Source organism: Pinus tabuliformis, chromosome 7 (assembly GCF_031772625.1).
Source record: "Pinus tabuliformis cultivar Carrire ecotype Pingquan chromosome 7, CPIR1, whole genome shotgun sequence".
NCBI classification, from domain to species: Eukaryota; Viridiplantae; Streptophyta; class Pinopsida; order Pinales; family Pinaceae; genus Pinus; species Pinus tabuliformis.
The window spans coordinates 634,616,110-634,640,038 of record NC_142293.1 but is presented as its reverse complement, the minus strand read 5'-3'; the positions used below and the strand labels follow the sequence as shown (position 1 = coordinate 634,640,038).

The following is a 23,929-nucleotide window of genomic DNA, read 5'->3' as shown; positions in this document are numbered from 1 at the left end:
AATGCTATAGAATTACGTTGGTATCATTGAAAGGAAAAAGTAACCTATTTGTAAAGAATTCCAGGGTCGTCCATCCATCCCTACAGCCACAATAAAGACACATGGTTGTTAATAAGATTCAAATTTGCTAAAAAATTCAGCGACAAGATGGGATGGTATAGAGGAAAAAAAAGAGTGAGATTACATACCTAATAGATGAATGCAATGAAGACCATCACTTCTTCAGCTAATTCTAAATACATTTATGCTTATAATTACGCCGTAAGGCGTTTTTACGCCGTAAGGCGTTTCCCTCTGAGATTAACTCCCCAAATTGATTTCGTGTCAAAATATGTGCCATTGGATTTTAGTGTTAGACGATTAGGTAATCCTTATCCGTTGATTTGAATTGACTGTTCGTTCGATCCTGCACTAACTGCGACTGTTCGTTGTTCGTTGCAACCTGCAATAACTGTCCGCTATCTTCCTTACGAACCGTCAACCGATTTAATTTATTATATCGATAATATTTTGCTCCATGAACAAGGGTTTTTGACACGAACTATTTTTAATTTACACTCAACGCAAATGTTTTTGCTTCGCCCGCGGCCCGAGCATGCTACTCTGGCGGTGCTTTACAGGTATGCACTGAACACCTGAACTTTTTTGTATTGATATGTGTGTTTTGGGAATTTTCAGTTCGACTCTGCATTCAGAACACTGCCGCGCCATAACCACTAGAGAGCAGATTCATAAAGAGCAGAGGTGGGTTTGCAACTATGGTGTTTGTTAACTTAACTATTATTTAGCTAATCAGGCATTTGTATCCGGTTGAAAAGTTGAACAATAGACCTGGACTTTTGTGCTTTCTGGCGATGCTTGTTCACAGTATGCAAGAATTGAAATGGCGGGCTTTGGAGCAGAGAGACAATGGCGGCAAAAAAAATGGTATTTTTGTTATACAATGGTCTTGTTCAGCGTTCTAAATAGGAAGTGATAATTCAACCATGGCAGTGGCCTGATTATTGTATTCTAGTCATTCGTGCAGGTGCTCCTGGCTGAAGTCTACTACTTATTTTACTGGAAGTGCCGGAGTCCTTGAAATAGGAGGAGGATCACTAATGTTGTCCCTAAATCCATGGAGGGAGGCTTCAACAGTTGGGAATTGGATAATCCAACGCTCCCCCGTTAATGGCTTCAACTTTACTCGTGAAGGACTGGTGGGTTCATTGGGTTCTCACTTGATACGGGAGGCATCAGATCCAGAGATTTCAGCAACTCTATTCCGGACTACTCCCAGCGTTATTAGTAGCAACGATAGTCTCTATATGCAGGGGTGCGGGAGGACCGAGGTTGCTGTTCACTATCAAAGAAGAGAATAAAGAGGATATGCAGGACGAAGAATCTGTGGGTGAAGATAAGATTGCATCCTCTGTTTCAGAGCAAGGGATGGCAAAATCTCAATGCCCTGTTCGCTCTAAAGATGCCTCCTAAGAACAATCTAAGTTGCCTCCTAAGAACAATACGCGGGAACGTTGTTATCAACTACAGAAGCAATGGCGGGACCTGTATTCGATTGGATTGCTGCGGCAGCAACAGAGGATGCAAGAATCCGGTTGCTATTGGAAGCCCCCTTCCCCGTCTCCTCAACCCATGAACTTGTCAGACTTGCTTTCCCAACCGTTTTCATGCGGCACTTCCCCTCGTTCGGCACCTGGTCGATTCGCTTCCCTCTCATCTCCCAGGTCTTCCCCATGGCGAAGTAATCATACACTCTCGGCCTCTTCAAAAAATGAATCTTTGAGGCAATATGGTAAGCGGCAGAGCGTCTATGCTGTTACTTCGAATCCCATCTATGATACTGATAAAATGTCTTCATTACCTACCGCATTAGGCACTGCTGTTTCATCCCCCTGTGAGCACGATACTCCTCCCTGAACTCCCATGAGGGCCCCTTTATCTGCTTATTCAATTCCACTCTCCATCTCTGCAATGAGCAACGTTTCTTCCCTAACAAGACCTGCTGTGAATAGTGACTCCTGGTCTTCCAAACACAGTTCTGCTTCCCTGTAATTATCTTTTCCTTGGTCTCGAAAGGTGCGAAGTTTCAGCTCTCTGAATCTTATCATGTCGCTGGGTATTACCTACAATGAAGAGAGGGCTTTTCATTAGCTTCGTGTTGAGCATGACATCCCTGGCATTGGCAGCTTCATGTGCAAGATAGGGAAATGTAGCGTTTGGTGGCAATCGAATCCTTGAGAAATGTGGCGTTAGATATTCCATGAGTTGAAATCGATGTGCAAGAGATTAGGATGATGACAGAAAGATATAAATGACTATTTCCTCTGTAATTAAATTAGGTCTGGTTGAAGTTCAATTTAAAATAATTGAGAGTATTGTTTTGTATTTTTCCTCTTGGACATGAAGTTCAATTGGGTTCTGGTATCTTAACTTCAACATTGGTGTTAAGCCCAAGTGGTTCAAGGAAACTAGATAACTGTATGAGTTTTACTTTAATAATCATTGGATAATGGGTTTCAGAGATGAGCTGAAACTGCTTTCAGAGATGAACTGAGTATCTTGAAGTAAGATGCTGAAACTGCTTACAGAGATAAAGTGAAAGTATATTGAAGTAAGATTTTAAACTGCTTTTATTTAATTAAAAGCTTGCTTTTCTTGGAAATAGAATAGTCCAAACTCCAAAAGGAATGGAAATCTGTACCTCCACACATATATATGTTATATATGTGGTGAGGTTTTGTTTTTACAATGTAATGCATAAGTTGAAACTGTTTTCAGAGATCAATTGAAAGTGTCTTGAAATAAGATGCTGAAACTGCTTTCAGGATTCATTGAAAATGTCTTGAAGTAGGATTTCAAACTGCTTTTATTTAATTAAAAGATTGGTTTTCTTGTAAATAAATAGTCCAAACTCCAAAAACATATAGTAGGAGTTGAAGTCTGTAACTCCATCCATATATATGTTAGACATGTGGTGATGCTTTGTTTTTACAATGTAATGCAGCTTTATGTTAAGGTAAATAGAAATGCTACTTAAACACTAGCATCCAGTAGCATCCAGTAATAGGGGACATGCAGTGAGGCTTTGTTTTTACAATGTAATGCAGCTTTATGTAAGGTAAATAGAAATGCTATTACAACACTAGCATCCAGTAATAGGGGACTTTTCCTCGTTAAAAAAATGTTAAATGCTATTTTGTTTTACAGAAGAAAGTGCTTCCTTCAACACTTACAATTCATGCCCAGACATGAATGGGGAAGTAGAGGAAAATATTTGCCATCGAAGCTGGATTCTTTCCGTTAATCACCAACTTGAAGCATTATCTCTGGTTACAGGTTTTACTGGGATGACACAATTTTTATAGTAACTTTCTCCCTATGATTAAGTATCCTTGGTTTCACTGATGATTTGTGTCCAATACCAGGTGGAAGGTTAAAGATACTGTAATGGAAATATGTCCTTGTTCTATGAGATCTAATCATCCCGTTACTTCTAATGCTTGTAAGGCTACCCTTGCTTTTATTACAAGCAACTTTCACAAAACATATTTCTTCTTTAACCTTGCATTACAAATGTTTTCTTCTTTAACCTTGCATTACAAATGGTAACAGTTTTCTAATGCTTGTAAGGTTAACCCAGCTTTTATTACAATCAACTTTCACAAAACAGTTTTCTTCTTTACCCTTCCATTCCAAATGGTAACAGTTTTTAAATTCTTCTCAAGAAGTATCCTGTCAAAGGGTTTTGCAAACGCTTTATTATGTTTTTTTTTCAGAAAATTACCTCTTTAATATGCAATACAGTAAAGAGGGAGGGTTCTTATGCTTTTGAGGGAGGATATCTCTGTAATCTGCAGTACAGTAAAGAGGGAGGGCTCTTATACTTTTGAGATTAGTGTATCACTGCAATCTGCAGTGCAATAAAGAGGATTTTCAGCGTATTTTCTGGGGCTTCTTTATCTATCAAGGTCAAGTATTCAAGATTAAGTTTGGTCTGCTTTCTTTATTGTATACCCCAGATTAGTAAACTCTTCTATAAATAATCTCTCAAGGCAAACAAAGGAAATAAAGTTTGAAAAATAACCAAACTGCCAACAGAATCTCAGGCATTCCTCGTGCTGAGAGGAATAGACAGCGTATTTCATGAAGCTCGGTCATTTCAGTGTAGGGATAATAACTCCCGGGTGCTTAGCCCAAATCAACAATATCAGTAACAAACATATTTTTATGTGATGCACCAGTGTATTTCACTTCACATATAATGTAGTTTGCAGGTTTTAATTGCATATGGATGCTGTCCCTACGGGGCCAAATATTTGCTTCAACACACACTTCGCAAACTGTTAACGGGTTTTAAAGGATTTTAGCTATTTTGTGACTGCACTGAATGTAGATTACGATGAGAATGATAGTTTAGTGTATTTGAATATGCTATGTTTTGTTCCTTTTTTCAATATTTACGCCGTAAGGCGTTTCCCTCTGAGATTAACTCCCCAAATTGCTTTCTTGTCAAAATATGTGCCATTGGATTTTAGTGTTAGACGATTAGGTAATCCTTATCCGTTGATTTGAATTGACTGTTCGTTCGATCCTGCACTAACTGCGACTGTTCGTTCGATCCTGCAATAACTGTCCGCTATCTTCCTTACGAACTGTCAACCGATTTAATTTATTATATCGATAATATTTTGCTCCATGAACAAGGGTTTTCTTCATATTTTCAGGTTATGCAGCTGGTATTTCGAAGGCAGAGGCGCATCTATTGCAGATCAGATCATTAATCCCCTGCAGCGGATCAATGGTTTTCCTGGCTCAAATTTGTAAGGTAGATATCGTATTATTGTACTCTTACCCCCTTGCATGTGCATGACTTGCAAATGCCTGAGAGAGGATTTCGATGGAATTCATTCAATTTAAAGCGATTTAAACGTTCAGAAGGCTAACTATATATTTATGGCACTATTTTCAGCCGGTTCGTTGCAGCAGAAGTGCCGGAGAAACTATCCAGGCTTTGTGGAATAGGCAAAGCCAAGTTATGGCTAGAGCAGTTAGGGTAGAATCACCATACCGGAGCTCGCATATTAAAAGAAGGAAATCGCGAATGGGAATATTAAACGAAGTTGCAATACCTCGCACAAGTAAGCTACCTCTCCTAAAACCCTAGCGAAGAGTAACAACATGTGAGTTACTCGTCCTGAACATTTAATTCTAAGAGAATTAGCAATGAACGACTAGCCCAACCTATAATCCCTAAAGCGCAGAACATAAAGTTTCACTTAAAAACATTTCTGGACATTTCAAACAGAAATTAAAGAAAAAATAAGTGTCTCGTACTCATAAGGTTGCTAAGATGAAGGCCTATTGGTAGAGTTGCTCGAAGAAGAAGGCACTCTCTAGCGCCCGGATCGATCACTGTATTGTTCATCAACCCTAACCCTATCCTATTCACATTTGTTTCCTCTGGATTATACAAACGATGAACCATAAATTCCAATAAGCAATGAGGGATAAGAAAAAGCAATAACCTGCAGAAGGATAAGAAAAAGCAATCAGCAATGAGGGATTGTGAATCTTAACAATGTTCGTCAACCGTGTTCCTACAGAAAGATTGATCAAAATTTTGAATTTAGCTTGTTTTGAAAGTTTGAAGTTTTGAACTCTTATCAACCTACAATATAGCTGCTTATTGATGGATGCATCCTAGCGAGGTTTGTCTTCCCTGTAACATCAAAAAAAAAAATTGCTAGTGTACCATTTTTAAATTTAGTTTACTTTACCCTAATGTGATGCATAAATTCAAATTCCATTTATATCTATTCAGTTGGACATTATATTTGTTTTGTCAGCCTACTTGCTTTAAAATGTCTGTCTCTTACCTTTGGGAAAGCTCCATTCATAGAGTACTCGACACAAGATCAGAAAATACGATGCTGCGTTCTGTGACTTTCTCCTGGTATGTGCCAAAACTCAAATCAGAAAAACTTAAAAGTTCAAGTTCATCACTTTCAAAAATGTTTAGCCACAAGCTTTCTTCTGTTAATAGAAATTAGTAGATAGGCTTAAGATGCATGAGCAGAAAAACAATGGTGTTTAACAGAGATCCAAAAATCTATGAGAGAAGAACCCAATAATACAAGAGCTTCTGTCAGAAGTAGCAGACATACCTAGGCATCAAAGATATTCAGCTGTTTCATTGTTTCTTGTTAATGTGATAGAAATCAAGCTCTTCTAATATGTTTATACTAAGAATGGCATGAAAAGTTGTCCTAAAGGTGACATGCTATTTGAGAAGTGTTTTCACATAAATCCTGTACCTTGATTTAAAAATAAACAGGTCTGTGTTGTTGATGGCACCGTTTATATATCAGATAATATTTTGCAGTTTTGAACTTGTTGTCATTTCTCCAATATTACATCATAAATGAAGAATTAATGAATGAGGGGAGTTTAAATTATTATCATAGATAAATCATAATCCCCCGAAAATCAAATTCCACAATTGAGATAATGGAATCAGTATGCATCGAGAGCAACAATTTCACCCCCGATGAATTTGTTGTGGCAATCACAACAAATTCAAAGGTTTGTGACTATACAAGTAAGCAACCATAGAACTGTTTTGTCAAGCCCTAAGGCAACGTCCAGCTTCTCACTGTGGTGACAACGAAACTCTGTTACTTGCGCTGCTCCTCCACATCAAGCAGTACAGATTTTGTGTCAGGCATATATCCTGCCTCCTTCATCCGCTTAGACAAGTGATCCAGCATTGCATAAATTCTTTCTGACTGTGGGTGTGATCTATCTCCTACAATAAATTTGTGCGCCACATTCTTGATTTCAATCCAACTACATCCAGGATTCTTCTTTATCTCCCTATCTTTCATCATTCTTCTCACCTTTGCAACATCATCCCACTTGCCTGCAGCAGCATAAATATTTGACAGCAAGACATAGGCAGCTGCATTTTGAGGTTCCAAATCAAAAAGGTGTTCTGCTGCACGTCTGCCTATATCAAGGTTTCCATGGACTCTGCAAGCACCAAGCAAGGCCTTCCACAGAATAGCATCAGGCTCATAAGGGATGGAGTTGATAAGGTCCTCTGCTTCATCCAAGTGCCCTGAACGACCAAGAATATCTACCATGCAGACATAGTGCTCCACTCTTGGTCTAATACCATGATGCTGACTCATGGATAAGAAATAGTGCCAACCTTTGTCCACTAGGCCTGTATGACTACATGCAGCCAGAACACCAAGAAATGTAACGTGATTTGGAGTCTAGCCTGCTTGTTGCATTTCTTCAAAGAGTAGTAATGCCTCCCTGCCATGTCCATGCTGAGCATATGCTGATATAATTGTGGTCCATAAGACCGTGTCAGGTTTGTAAATTTTATCAAATGATAGCCGTGCATCATCTAGGTTCCCACATTTAGCATACATATCAACTATGGCACTTCTCACAAAAACATCTGACTCGAATCCCACTTTGATTATTTGAGCATGAACCTGTTTGCCCTGTTCCAGGGTTGCTAGGCCAGCACATGAACTTAAAACAACTGCCCAGGTGGAGTTATTAGGTTTCACACAAGATTGTCCCATTCGAGAAAAAAGCTGCAGGGCTTCCTCATCTTGTCCATTCTGAACATATCCTGTAAGGACAACAGTCCATGATATGACATTTGCCTCGGGCATTTTCTCAAATAGTACCCGGGCATCAAATGTTTTTTTATTCCGAGCATATCCCACAATCATCACATTCCAAGATTCCAAATATCTTTCAGGCATTTCATTAAAGAGCTGTCGTGCCTCATCTGTTCTTCCATTCTCTGCATATCCCACAATCATAGAATTCCATGACAGCACATTACTTTCACACATCCTCTCAAAGAACAGGTGCGCATCATCAATTTCCCCACATTTCGCATACATACTAACAAGGACATTGCCCACGTTTACATTTGACACAACCAGTTTTGACAGTGTGAGCATGGATTTGCTTGCCATCTTCAAGGGCTGCTAGGCTCATGCATATGCCCAGTACACAAGTTAGGTTGGACTGGTTAGGCATTGTACCAGTACTAAGCATTCGGGCAAAGAATTCCAATGCATCTTTGCCATGCTCATTCCGGGCATATCCTGCGATCACTGAAGTCCACGAAACTACATCTCGTTCAGGCATTGTATCAAACAGTTGCCGTGCATTATCTATGCTTCCACATTTGGCATACATGTTAATTGCTGCATTACCCACAGAAATATCAAATTGAAAACCCATTTTAATACTGTCAGCATGGACCTACTTGCCTGGTAGCAAGACTTCAAGGCTGGCACATGCACTCAAAACACCGGTGAATGTAAATTAGTTCCGGTAAACACACCCCTCATGCATACAGGAAAATAGATCCAATGACTCTTGAAAGCATCCATTCTTGGCATATCCGGTAATAACCAAAGTCCATGACACAACATCTCGTTTGGGCATTTTCTCAAATAATTGGCGTGCATCCTCCATGCGTCCAATCTGAGCATATCCTGCTATCATTGTATTCCATGAAACTACATTTCGTTCAGGCATTTTGTCGAACAACTTTTGGCCGTCCTCTAATTTACTATTCCTGACATATGCAGCTAGAATCGCATTCCTGAACTTTTTACTAACGCAGGGCTTTATGCCTTCCAGTATTTGAACGAGGGTGATTAATGTGGTTAAGCACTGTATCAACCACTAAGTTAGGCATGTCTGACTTCTTCTTTTCTTTTATAGATTCTCATGAGTCTCATTCAAGGTTTTTGATAATATGCCCTCATTTAAAAGTTCATGACTCGGTAATCTTTCCTCTATTCATTTGAAGACTAGCCATGAGAGACAAGATGGGTAGGTGAAAGTGGCTTGTTGCTACAGTTTCCACCAAGTTTTCATTTTCTTACATAGTGGTTTGCCCAAAGGTGGGCTGGTGTGGCCCCACAAGGGGCCATTGATCAACTGATGCTGTCATGGCTATTAAGTTGGGCTGGTGTGTCCCCGCAAGGGGCCACTGATCTGCTGATGCTGTCATGGCTGTTAAGTTGGGCTGGTTGGTCACATGGTCAGATAGAGTCTATGGAAGCACCTACCTTATGAATGTTGGTTAATGCTTGACAATTGAAGTATAAAGGAAGCATCTGTGGTCTTCCTTGTACTTACTGTTATCCTTCCTTAGATTGGAAGGTGGTTTATGCTTGGCACTTAAAAAGTATAAAGGAAGCATCTGTCGTTTTCAAGCCACAATATCAATTCCTTTTCTTTTACAACACTAACCATCTCTATCTCCAGTTCATGTTTCTTTTGAATATGTTTACAAAAACCTAGTTGTTCCGCTTTTTTCTTTACATTTTGAAGCTTCTTAGAAAGGATTCACATTTTTGTTCATGTAATGTGAGTGTCTTCATTTCACTAATACTGGATTTTATTTTCTATGTCTGGGTTGCCAAACTACAGTTGTTCAAATGAAAATGGTATGTTTTTAGGCCTCTTCGTTTGAGAGGTCTAGATTTCAGATAGATAGGCAAGTGATCTGAAAGAATTACTTTGAAACTTCACATTTTTGTTCATGTAATGTGAGTGTCTTCATTTCACTAATACTGGATTTTATTTTCTATGTCTGGGTTGCCAAACCGCAGCTGTTCAAATGAAAATGGTATGTTTTTAGGCCTCTTCGTTTGAGAGGTCTAGACTCCAGATAGATAGGCAAGTGATCTGAAAGAATTACTTTGAAGCTAAAGGATTCACAAGGCTTTCCTAATCTTGCAGAAAATGGTTCGTCAATATTAAGCCATAAGGATGAAAACCAAGCGAGATAATAATCAGCTAATGCAAGTGACTATTGTTGAAAAATATTTCTAACTCTCGTTTTACTTTGACATTATTATATAATCAAGAAAATGTGGGAAAGAAGGCTATATTACAAGCCCATTAGATGAAGTTGGGGTAGATTTTATGGTTTGAAACTAACTCAACTGAAATTTTCTACATTGTTTTTATCAATATGAAAGCCTGAGAAGATAGGTGCAGGTGAAGCAATGGAGTTTTGGAATGGGTATATTTTATAGTCTAACACTAACAACCAAAATTTTATACATTGCTTTTATCAATATGAGATTCTGAGAAGATAGGTGCAGGTGAAGCAATGGAGTTTTGAAATGGGTAGATTTTATAATCTAAAACTAACTCAAGCAAAATTTTGTACATTGTTTTTATGAATATGAGAGCCTGAGACTATAGGTGCAGGTGAAGTAATGGAGTTTTGAAATGGAAATCACAGCAATAAAATTCTAAAATGAAACAACAAATGGATTTGGTACAATTTTTTTTTGTTTGTTCCATTATTGTTGTATCTATGAATGGGTTTTTCTGCTTCTTGGCTTCGATCATGACCATTTGGGGTGGCCTTCTGCACTGATTTCCATCTGCTTTCATCATCATGAGCTAGAGAGTCTATGATGTGTTTTGTCTTATAAGTCAGTTCTATACAATGTTCAAATTTCAAAAGATTTCATTCATGGCGTTTCTGCTCCTATAATTTCAATCAGGGTGGTCTCTGAATATTGCGTTTCCTTGTGCAGTAAATTCACTCTACATCATGGGGCAAGCTTACACACAGCTGGAGCTTAACATCATCTCAGCTCAAGATCTGAACGAGATGCATCTTTTTGGCATGATGCAGACCTACTGTGTTGTATGGATCAATTTCGAGAAAAAAGACGTAAATTGATAGAACAGGGGGCGCAAACCCTACTTGGAACGACAAGGCCATATTCAGAGTGGAAGAGAGTTTGCTCCGCTGTGAAACCTCTGCTGTGATTATGGAGATATACTGCGTGGGTTGCCTCAGGGATACCCTGCTAGGCACTGTGAGGGTCTTGCTTTCCACTCTCCTCAAGGGCTACGGGAGCACAGATTTCAGTGGGATGAGTTTCTTGACACTGCAGGTCCGTCGTCCTTCTGGTCACCCACAGGGCATTCTCAACCTTGGCACCATGATTCTTGATGGAGTAGATCTTCACAGAATGAACAGATTCATCCCTGCAACTGGGGGGCTGTGGGTTTCAGAGATTTGATGGGGAATCCTATCGAACCCAGGCCTTCATTTGTGAGAAAATTATTGTCCATTGAACCTAATAATGTTGTTGATGCCCAAGAACAGCAATCCCGCTGTCAAGACTTCAACAGTAGTGCATGCAAGGAACAGGGCAAAGGTGAAGAAAAGCAAAAAGATGGTGGTGAGATGGTTGAGAAGGAGAAGGAGAAACTTGTTGGCTGCTATCAGATTCTCATGGCCCCAAAATTGAAAAGGAATAAAGTTGGATTGAAGAATGGGGCTGCAAAAATTCATCTCAGTCCATCTGACAGTAACATCTATGCCAAGGAAGATCAAGATCCTGCTGTGGCTTACAACAAAGCAATAGCAATTTATGCATAGTGTTATCATCAATAATATTATTGTGCAAGAATACGTTGGTTTTCTGTTATTATATTCTTTGTGAAAGTGCCTTCAATTCCTAGTTGATTCGTGAAGTGCTTATTATGGCATACATAACAATTTTGAAAATCACGAGCCACTGTGGATGAAAGACTGGTTTATGTAAAAGTTTGAATAGATATATGAATCTGAAAAGGGCAAGTTCAGTGCCTTCAATCTGCTACTTCGATATATATTCTTAGCCTATGTGGATGAACATTGGTTTGTGTAAAAGTTTGAATAGATATGAGTCTGAATTTTGCAATGGGCATGTACAGTGCCTTCAGTCTGCTACTTTGATAGATAGTCTTAGCCACTGTGGATCACACATTGGTTTGTTTCAAAATTTGAATAGATATATAAGTCTCAAATGGGCAAGTTCAGTGCCTTCAGTCTGCTACTTTGATATATACTCTTAGCCACTGTGAATGAAATATTGGTTTGTGTAGAAATTTGAGTAGATATATGAGTGAATTGGGCAATTTCAGTGCCTTCAGTCTTTGATATATACTACTCTTAGCCACTGTGGATGAAATATTGGTTTATGTAAACATTTGAATAGATATATCATATATGAGTCTGAAATGGGCAAATTCAGTGCCTTCAGTCTGCTGCTTTGATATATATAGAGTATATATATTTGTTTACAGGATGATCACCGCGTTTTTAACTTATGTCCATTAATCAAATCGATCTTTCAAAGACACAGTAGGCTTTCCTAATCTTGCAGAAAATGGTCCGTCCATATTAAGCCATAAGGATGAAAACCAAGCGAGATAATAATCATTTGATGCAAGTGACTATTGTTGAAAAATATTTCTAACTCTTGTTTTACTTTGACATTATTTTATAATCAAGAAAATGTGGGAAAGAAGGCTATATTACAAGCCCATTAGATGAAGTTGGGGTAGATTTTATGGTTTGAAACTAACTCAACCAAAATTTTCTACATTGCTTTTATCAATATGAAAGCCTGAGAAGATAGGTGCAAGTGAAGCAATGGAGTTTTGAAATCAATGAAGGAGATATTGCATTTTCTAGCAAAAATGCCATCATCCACAACCAATTAACCAATTCTTTCTTCCTATGTAGCATCCTTGCTTTGACATAAGTTGGACAGAGATGAGGACTTACGCCGACATTCCATATTCAACAGCTCTACTTAGACATTGACATAACTCATATAGACATCTCTATGATTGGGACTCAACAACAGACAAACTTTGCTGTCAACTCAGCTGCTTAAAGTGGTCAGAGTCTTCTTAAAAATTTCAATATTTCTACAGTTGAGGATTGTAGCAAAGCTCAGGGATCAAACTTAACTCCATGCTTATGAGGCATCCGCGTTCTCACAGTTACTTGCAGCTCATTCTCAGTTTTAATGGGAAGGTGATATATGGTGTATTATTGTTGTAGTGGCAGGGGATGGATTTTAATTGTTGGTTGGACCAAAAGAAATTGATGCAAATCAATATTAATTAGTTATTGATAATTTTGCCCACTGAGTTCCCTGAGGTCGAGTATAATGCTTTCCTTGCTTATCGAAGAATATTGCTTATCAAAGAGTATTGATTCCTTTTCAATAGGAGTAGCATGTGAGTGTCAGTTTTATAAAGAAGATTCTTTTTATTATTAATAAAAATATAGATAGTTAGTTTCATTTTAAAGGGTTATAAATATGAGTTATAAATACAAGACTTAAAAGGTTGTAAATATTTCAAGGGTTGTAAATATGAGTTATTAATTGTTTTTACTCAAAACATGATAAATAGCAATTTAGCAATTTCTTTTTAGTTGAGTGACTCAAATTCATGTTTCTTTAGGTTGACGGTAAATCCACTAAAGTGGAAAAAATTGTGATTCCAATAATTAGAGGGATTGTCATCATGGGGTGATAAGAAATTTAATATTCCAAGAAGAGGAGGTAGTAGTAGATTCTAAATAAATTAGCAATGCAATAACATAAATGTTTGCAACAAATTTAAAGAGATCCACCTTGTTGAGTAATGCACACACTACATGGATAATGGATTTCCGCACTTTATGCCTTACGGCGTTTTCTTTGCAACATCTGGTGCAAATGCTAGTTTAAGCCTCTTGGCATCGGGAAATCGTGGTTACAAATATAATCCCAATAAAAAAAAAAGAAGTATCGACTCAAAAACAAATAGAAGACAATATTGGCACAACCAGCGTCTGCAAGTCACTTCGTGAGAAGGAAAAGGGAAAAACCTAGCCTTAAAAAAAAGAGAACAAATTCCAAAGACCGCCCTTTCCTTTTCATGTTAAATAAATAATGCAGGACCGATGGCTATAAAAAATAAATGCATATATAGGTGTTACAAAAGGGGATGGGTTGCAAAGCTCGCCTCAAAGGGAGACGGAGAAAATGAAGATGGCGTGGTCAGGTTGAGTGAGGAGGTTACACCAAAAACAAACCCAAATTTCCACAACCGTTGATCAAACCCCGCTGTGTAAGGACAATAAATTTCTGACACATCATGAGCATAATAATCAAGGTTGCAAACACAAGCATATAAACCAAATCAATATTGTACTGCATTACAATTGGGAGGAGGGCTAGAGCCTTCAAATAATCCACATTGTCATGTCTCAATTTGTAAAGTGATGGTGGAATTCATGTATTAGGTTAACCGAGTTCAAATAATGGTAAAAACCACAAAAATTTACAATTACCCCATAGAAGATTTTGCAAATAAGAGTACATATATATTTTTACTTGAAGCAAAAGTCATCCTGTATGAGATCAATAATAGAAATAGCCTCATCTAGATGGCCCAACCTTGTTGGAAATATTAATCCCAACCACTGCGTTAAACACCTTGACAGTGGCCATACTTGTTAGAAGTATTTTTGCAGGTTGTTTGAATATGGAGGACTGAAGCTAGAACAAGAACAGAGTACTGCGCCAACCATTCCACAACACATCAAGGAATTTAAGGCATTTAATGTATTTTGTTAAATAGATATGGGCAAGCATTCATTCCGCGATTATTGCCCATACTCCACAGACACTTGCACGATTTCCACACTCAACAACAACAACCTATTAATTATTTTGCTCTGTCATGTATTAATGTCAAATTGTGTGTTGAGATAAATATGTATGTAAAAGTCATTTTGCAAGTTAAAGAACAAAAGAGAAAGAGAGCGAGAGTCTCTCAGGAGAAAATGGTGGAGCAAATTTTGGTGGGAGAGTGAAAAACAACAATGCGTTATTCCACGTGAAGTGTAAATCACTGTAAAACTTTTGTTTTACTTGGTGAATGAGCCGCAGTCTCATGTGAATGTATTTTTATAATTTAGAATTCAATCCTTAGTTATTATATGGTGGAGCAAATTTTGGTGGGAGAGTGAAAAACAACAATGCGTTATTCCACGTGAGGTGTAAATCACTGTAAAACTTTTGTTTTACTTGGTGAATGAGCCGCAGTCTCATGTGAATGTATTTTTATAATCTATAATTCAATCCTTAGTTATTATATGGTGGAGCAAATTTTGGTGGGAGAGTGAAAAACAACAATGCGTTATTCCACGTGAAGTGTAAATCACTGTAAAACTTTTGTTTTACTTGGTGAATGAGCCGCAGTCTCATGTGAATGTATTTTTATAATTTAGAATTCAATCCTTAGTTATTATTGTGCTGCTCCAAACTTACTCTGTTATACTTTGTTTTTTTGTTGTGAGTGAACACTGTGTTTTTAAGTCTCTATATAGTTGCGCCTAAATCTAGCTGCTCGAAATCAGCTTCGTGAAACTCACCACTCTCCCTCTATGCTTAATTTTTTTTCAACATGGTAGTGGGTTAAACTCTATTAGTGTAAAAACAAGTGTTTTTACTAGCAGTTAAAATTGTTTTGAGGGAAAGATTGTTTTTAGCATATTTACCAACACGTAGAAAGTTTTCTTTTTTCACTTAGAAATGGAAACATCAAGCACAAGCTTGACTAATCCTCAAATACCTCAGTTTAATGGAAAAAATTATGATTATTGGGATATTACAATGAAGGCCCTGTTTTCTTCTCAAGACATTTGGGATTTGGTGGAAAATGGTTTTTCTCAAGACATTTGGGATCTGGTGGAGAATGGTTTTCAAAAACTAGCAGATGCAACATCATACAATGCCTTATCTCAAGCAGAAAGAGATTTGTTAAGAGACAACAGGAAAAAGGATTCAAAAGCCCTGTTCTATATTTTCCAAGTAGTTCCTAAAAGTATTTTCCCAAGGGTTGCAGCAACAACAAAGTCCAAGCAAGCATGGGACACCCTCCAGACAACCTACCAAGGCATGGAAAAAGTCAAGAGAACTTAGACTTGTTTCTTACACATGTAAGTGGGTTGGTTACTCAAATCAAGTCTCATGGTGAGACACTTGAGGAAAGAAGAATAGTTGAGAAAGTTTTGAGAAGTTTTCCAGCAAGATTTGATGCTATTGTTGTGGCCATAGAAGAGACAAAGGATCTCTCACAGTTCTCAGTGGATGAGCTTAATGCATCACTAATTTCTCATGAACATAGACTGAGTAGAGCAATGAGCTCCTCATTAGAGCATGCTTTCAAGACACAAGTATCATTTGGTCAACATCAAGGCAAAGGAAGATCATATGCTAGAGGAAGAGGAAAAGCCCACACAGAGATGGAAGAAGAAGCCCTTCAAGCTCAAGTGGAAGAGACATAAATCCAAGTCAAGGCCCAAGCCAAAATCAAGCACAATGCCAGAGGTATGATAAATCTCAAGTTCAATGTCATTACTATAAGAAGTATGGTCATTATGCAAATGAGTGTAGAAAGAAGCAATATGACATTAGTAACAAACCAAGTGTAAATTTCACAAAAGAAGTCAGAACCATGATAACATGTTTTTAGCTTGTAATGTAGCACAAGAAGAAAAAAGTGATATATGGTATCTAGATTCAGGGTGTAGCAACCACATGTTAGGGAACATAGAAATTTTTTCCAATCTAGATGAAAGTGTGAAATCTGAAGTGACATTAGAGACTGATAGCAAAGTCTCTGTCATGGGCAAAGGAAGAGTTAATATCCTAACAAAGAAGGGGGAGAAGAAGTACATCTCAGATGTTTACTTTGTCCCTGGTCTGAAGCATAACCTCATGAGCATTGGACAACTCATACAAAAGGGCTACAATGTCTTTTTCAAAAATGATGTGTGCACAATTTTGGATAGACCTCCAAGCAGACAGTTGATTGCAAAGGTTCAGATGACAAACAATAGAATGTTTCCCCTAAAAATAAGATCAGATTTGCAAAAAGAAGGTGCACAAGCACAACTCTCAATGAACTCACAAGAGGATGCAAGAAAAGATGTAGCTGTCATACAAGTAAACTTTCAAGTAGAGGTCAAAGATGAAAATTGGTTATGGCATTTGAGATTTGGACATCTCAACTTTGGAGGTTTGAATTTGCTGCATAAGAAAGGTATGGTAAAGGGATTACCACTCATAGAAAAACTAGACAGCCTATGTGAAGGATGTATCTTGGGCAAACAACATAGAGAGACATTTCCAATAAGAAAGTCAGTAAGGGAAAAGGCGCCTTTGGAGATTTTCCACTCAGATTTATGTGAACCAATACAGACACCATCAATTGGTGGAAACCACTATTTATTGACCTTCATAGATGACCACACAAGGAAGACATGGGTCTATTTCTTAAAACAGAAAAGTGAAGTGTTTGAGCGCTTTTGCCAATACAAAGCTCTTGTTGAGAAGCAAAGTGGAAACTACATCAAAGTCCTCATGACTGATAGAGGTGGAGAATACATCTCAAATGACTTCCTTCTATTTTATAGGAGCATGGAGTTCATAAGCAATTTACAACATGGTATACACCTCAGCAAAATGGTGTGGTAGAAAGGAAGATTATGACCATTATGGAAATGGCAAGGAGTATGATGAAGGCAAAGAATTTGCCAAATGATTATTGGGCTAAATCTTTGGTTTTGGAGCATATATCTTGAATAGATGTCCAACCAAAAGTGTCCAGAACATAGTTCTTGAAGAGGCATGGAGTGGAAGAAAGCATAGTGTCACTCACATGAGAGTCTTTGGATGTGTGGCGTATGCACATGTCTCAGAAGAGTTGAGGAAGAAGTTGGAAAACAAGGGGGAGAAATGTATATTTGTTGGATACAGTGATGAATCCAAGGCATACAAACTCTACAATCCATTAACCAATAAGGTCATAATCAACAAAGATGTGCAGTTTATAGAAGAGGAAGCATGGGATGGATGTTTAGAAAATGAAATCAATGTAAGCATGTATACGACATGAGGACAAAGAGGAATTAATAGCAACAAGTAATTCCTCAATAGTGACTCCCTTTACTCATATTCAAGCGCAACAAAGCATGCAACAAGCAACACCATCAACAAATAATAGGATAGTTTCGCGTAGTGAAGCAAGTGCTTCTCCAAGCAAGCCGCAAAGTGCAACACCAAGTGACATGTCAAGCCCATCTTCAACAAGCACAACAAGACCAAAATTTAGAAATTTAAATGAAGTTTATGAGTAAGAAGAAGTTGATAGCAGCGCTAGTCTGAATTCCTTATTTTCATTATTTTGTCATGTAGATGACCCAATCCATTTTGAAGATGCAGTTGAAGAAGAAAAATGGATTGCGGCAATGGAGGAAGAAATAGAAGCAATAGAAATGAATGACACATGGGAGTTAGTGAACCTTTCGAAAGGAAAACATGTCATTGGAGTGAAGTGGGTCTATAAGACGAAAAGTAACATTGAGGGAAATATTGAAAGGCACAAAGCAAGGCTAGTTCTCAAAAGATACAAGCAACAACATGGAAGAGATTACACAGAGACATTCGCACCACTCACGAAGATGGAGACAGTGCGCATAGTTTTGGTGATTGTCACGCAGCATAAATGGAGAATGTATCAAATGGATGTAAAATCAACATTCTTGAATGGAGTGCTGAAAGAGGAAGTGTATGTTGTGCAACCACCTGGTTATGAGGTAAAAGGCCAAGAAGACAAAGTGTATCGGTTGAGGAAAGCTCTTTATGGGTTGGAACAAGCACTGCGTGCATGGTACAATAGGATAGATGCCTACTTATTGGACAATGGTTTCGAAAAATGTGACGGTGAACCCACTATGTACATCAAAGAGAGTGAAGGTAAGATTCTCATTGTTGTCTTATATGTAGATGATTTGATTTTTACAGGCAGTGATGGTTTCCTCATCACCGATTTCAAACAAGTCATGAAGAGTGAATTTGAAATGACAGACTTGGGATTGTTAACATATTTTTTGAGCATAGAAGTGAAGAAAAAAAAAATGGCATTTTTATCTCTCAAGCAAAGTGTGCGGCAAACATTTTAGAGAGGTTTAAAATGAAAAACAATAAGCCCGCACCAATTCCAAATATCATGGGGTTGAAGTTGAGCAAAGAAGATTGTAGCAACAATGTCAATCCAACATTATACAAAAACATGATAGGCAGCTTGATGTATTTGACTGCCACTAGGCTGGATATAATGTATGCAATAAGTTTGGTGTCAAGGTTCATGGAGACACCCAAGGAGACACATTGGAAAGAAGCAAAAAGGATTCTAAGGTATGTGAATGGGACAAAACAGTATGGCATTTTGTACATAGCAACAAGTGATTTCAGGCTAGTTGGTTACACTGACAGTGATTGGGCAGGAAGTGTCGATGACAGAAAGAGCACGTCAGGATATGTTTTTCATTTGGGTTTTGGAGCCATTTCATGGGCCTCCAAGAAGCAGTCAATAGTGTCACTGTCAATAGCAGAAGCTGAATATGTCGCAACAACAACAACAACATGTCAGGCAGTTTGGATGAGAAGGATGTTGAGGGATCTTCGTCATGACCAAGAGGGAACGACAACTATTTTCTACGACAACACCTCAACAATTGCATTGTCAAAGAATTCTGTCTTTCACAAGAGGACCAAGCATATTGATGCTAAATATCATTTTATTAGAGAGTTGATTAACAATGATGAAATTGTGTTGTAGCATTGCAGGTCACAAGAACAATTTTTTGATATCTTCACAAAGCCATTGGCACGTGAAAGTTTTGTTTATCTCAGAAACTGTTTGGGAATTGTCAATGGCAGCAATTGTGATTAAGGGGGAGTGTTGGAAATATTAATCCCAACCACTGCGTTAAACACCCTGACAATAGCCATACTTGTTAGAAGTATTTTTGCAGGTTGCATCTCTGTTTGAAGATGGAAGGACTGAAGCCAGAACAGAGTACCGCGCGAACCATTCCGCAACACAACAAAGAATTTAAGGCATTTAATGTATTTTGGTAAATAGATATGGGCAAGCATTCATTTCGTGATTATTGCCCATACTCCACAGACACCTACGCGATTACCACACTCAACAACAACAGTGTATTAATTATTTTGCTCTGTCATGTATTAATGAAAAATTGTGTGTTGAGATAAATATGTATGTAAAAGTCATTTTGCAAGTTAGAGAGAAAAAGAGAAAGAGAGAGAGAGTCTTTGAGGAGAAAATGATGGAGAAAATTTTGGTGGCCGTGTGAAAAGCAACAGTTACTATGTTTTACTGTGTGTTATTCCGCGTGAAGTGTAAATCACTATAAAACCTTTGTTTTACTTAGTGAATGAGTAGTAGTCTCATGTGAATGTATTTTGATGATTTAGAATTCAATCCTAAGTTATTATTGTGTTGCTCCAAACTTACTATGTTCTACTTTGTTTTTTTTTGCCGTGAGTGAATACTATGTTTTTAAGTCTCTGTATAGCTGCACATAAAGCTAGCTGCGTGAAATTAGCTTCACGAAACTCACCCCTCTGCCTCTCCGCATAATTTCTTTTTCAACAGGCCTTATAGTGTAGTCAACCATGAATAAATCATGCTAAAATAAAAAATAAATATATACAATATACATGTTAAAGCAATGTTTCTTATGAAACGTTCGTACTATATTGCGCCAACAAGTTTAGTGTGAGATTAAATACAAGGGTAAATTTGTATATAAGTATACATATACATTCAAGTTTAAAATAAAAAAAAATGAGGAGAAGAGGAAAATAATGTATAAATGGACAATGATCAATTATGGTAATATAATGGAAAGAGGTGATGAAGGTTGAACTTAAATTTCATATGTTAACGATGTGCAAAATATAATACATTGATGATAATTGTGAGAAAAATATAATGGAATGTGAAATACATAAGGTTCCATTGTACTTATGAAGGAAAAGAAACACTGTTTTCAATGCTTATATATACCAAATAACTACACCCATATAATCTAGGTGAGGAAACACATTTAGCTATAGGAGTATAGAGTAACCCCTACTAAAATCTGATTGCATAAGGGGGATATGGATAATAGTTAGTGCCCGTATGGAAGTAAATATAAGTGGAACATTATTATTAAACCAGAAAGGAATCGAATCACTCTAATTTATTAGACTTGTACCAACATATTACTTGAATCATGGAGCCAAAGCACTATAAGAAGAAAACCTAAATAATGATGGAACATGCATGGCCAATGAAATTTTCGAGGAAAATGAAGTGTGTGAAAGTAGGTAATTATGTCATAAAAAAGAAATTCCATCTTAAATAACATATGAAGACAGGTAGAGTGTTGGTGAGCTAGGATAGAATGTCATGATAGTTTATTGAGATAACAAAATAAAATAAAACATTTTGAGATTCTCTGATAAAAAATGAGAGTGATAATAATATGTTGGTTGGGTTTGGAGACTAGAAAATCATGAAAGGATGTAGAAATAGAGTAAAAAATATTTATATGAAGATAGATTTCTACAATAATAGATAAAAGTGAAATTGACTAAAAATAGATTTGAGAGTAGAAACAATAATGTGATAGCTAAGTAGGCTAGTTCATCAGTACATGGAAATGATGGATAATGAAAAGGTAAAATGGATTTCCTTAACCTTCACTTAAATTGCACCTGTAATTATGCATTTCAAACATGATAATGTTGAATATATATATGAAAATGCTATTATGTTGACATGATTGTTAGGGTTCATTGGAATAGGAAGATGAATGTTCATAGATGACATGAAAACAAGAGTTGGTTTATAGAAATGAATTATTCCTCTTCGACAAGACTCCTACATTGTGACTATAGAAAAGAAAAGGAGGTGATATGGCTCGGATCAGATGAATAGAGATGGTGTGGCCTCTGGACTCTATGTGGTAAGGTGCATGTGTTGTACATGTCTATAAGTGTATTATTGTATTTTTATATGTGTAGAATTGTGAACAGGTAATTTAAAAAAAAAATGGACCCTTAAAAGTGTAATCAACCCTTGATTAGCATCGATTTGATAGATGAAATGGTAACTAGATATTTATGAGGTTACAATGCGGTTTTATTGGCTCATTGGAAAAATTTATTAACTAATTTACTTATAGTATTATCCATAAAGGGAAGAATTAAGCTTATATGGAATCAAATAACCAGGAGAGTTGGTTAATTAAAATAAGAGTCAACTAAATATTAATTTGAGTTTATATCGCAGGATAAATAGGTAAACATGGATTACATTCCCTGGAGCACATAGTGGAATTGCAATATTTTATGATCTGGAATAGCCTTGTGCAAAAGTAAAAGTATTTTTTCCAAGTGCTGCATCTGGAACCATGAAGAAAAATATCCAACAACCTAGCTTTTTGTGTATATGAGTGAAAAGGGAAGAAACCCCATGGCTATACACAAGAGAAAATTACATATAACCTTCAATAATGACCTATAATGCTGGAAGATAAGGGTCAAAACTGAAGGAATGTCACAATGTGGACTCTTTGTTTTATGCTAAAAGAGAATAGCAAAGAAACTAAGTACACTTGGATAAAGTATGAAGTAATATAGCAGCCTTGAAAATGAGGTTGTTCTAAACCTTACTCATGCATGACTAAAGACTATGCAATAATTTAAATTAAGATAAAAATAGAGAAATGCTACCTAGTGTGACATGACATTAGTCATGAGTTATCATGAAAGACAAGAACTTTAAATTGTTACTGAAATATTATTGTCACTATGTAAATAGTGAAAATGGAATTGGTATTTCCATGATATGAAATTTACAATAGAACCACTTGGTAGGGTGTATGTCATTTGGCATAACCATTGGGTAATTACTCACAAAAAAAATGTTATTTTTGATGTGCTTAGAATAATGTTGCTAACTTATATTGTGTTTATACTACTAATCAATGTTGGGCTAAGATGCATGTTAATGACCCTTGTTGGGTACATAGAATACAACTGAAGGTGTTAGTTTATCTTGGATGAGAACATGACATAAATGGAATATGGAATTTGAAGAGGAGCGAGTTTACTGTGGAAATTTGTAGGAATTTACAGGGTAAGTTTCTCAGACAGAATACCAAAGGACACTGCTCACAACCAGATCGCAGATCAATACACCAGTATTTTTGACGTGGTTAAAACCCTCAAAGAGGGAAACAGTCCACGGCCTGAGCCAACGCGGCCACTTCAGGCAATTTATTAATAAAAGAATGAAAATTTACATATGTTTCTCTCATGCACGGATTACCCTACAAATGACCCTCCATGCGCTTTAAATAGAAATCATGGACCAATCGGGTGTCAAGCCACGGATCAAGTGTCGGTAATACCGAGGAGAGAATGAACCGTCGGATCACTACATATCGTGACCGTCAGATTGTAAGTTACAAAATGTACAACGGTAAAGAAACACACTTTACCTAACTCTATACCTAACTCTATACTAGACCAAGTTGTACTTAACTATTTCCTATGTGTCGGAATATCCTAACATCCCCCCTTAAGAACAACTTGGGATAGGATTGAAGGATTTACAAATATGACACAATAGGAGAAGGAAGGAGGCACTAGAGCCTATCCCCCCTTAGTGACAACTTCCTGAACTCCAACCATAAATCGAAGTTTAGTGAACTTCGCCTCTGTGAGAGCCTTTGTGAAGATGTCTGCAACTTGATCATCTGTTGAACAATATTGCACTTCAAGAACATGGTCGTGAATGAGCTTTCTGATGAAGTGCATGTGCAGTTCAATGTGTTTGCTGCGCTGATGTTGGACTGGATCTTTGCATAGCTGAATGGCACTTTGATTATCACACCAAAGTGTAGTCGGATGCTGCTGCTCAAAGCCAAACTCTGACAGGATCTGACGAAGCCACAAGGCTTCCTTACTAGCTTCTACGGCACCACGATACTCTGCTTCTGCTGATGAAAGAGAAATGGCACCTTGTTTCTTGCAAGCCCATGTAATAGGTCCTGAACCAAGAGTGAACACATAACCGACAGTAGACTTCCGATCATCAGGGTCACCAGCCCAATCGGAATCAGTGAAACCAACCAATAGAGGAGATGCTTCGG

General features: G+C 37.4%; 2 pseudogenes; one reads left to right on the top strand and one right to left on the bottom strand.

The window, feature by feature from the left end:
* The first annotated feature begins 466 nt into the window (after positions 1-466).
* Positions 467-2,785, top strand: LOC149249043 (uncharacterized; annotated as a pseudogene).
* A 3,858-nt stretch (positions 2,786-6,643) lies between these two features.
* On the bottom strand, positions 6,644-9,055 carry LOC149249042 (pentatricopeptide repeat-containing protein At2g13600-like; annotated as a pseudogene).
* Between the last annotated feature and the right edge of the window lie 14,874 nt (positions 9,056-23,929).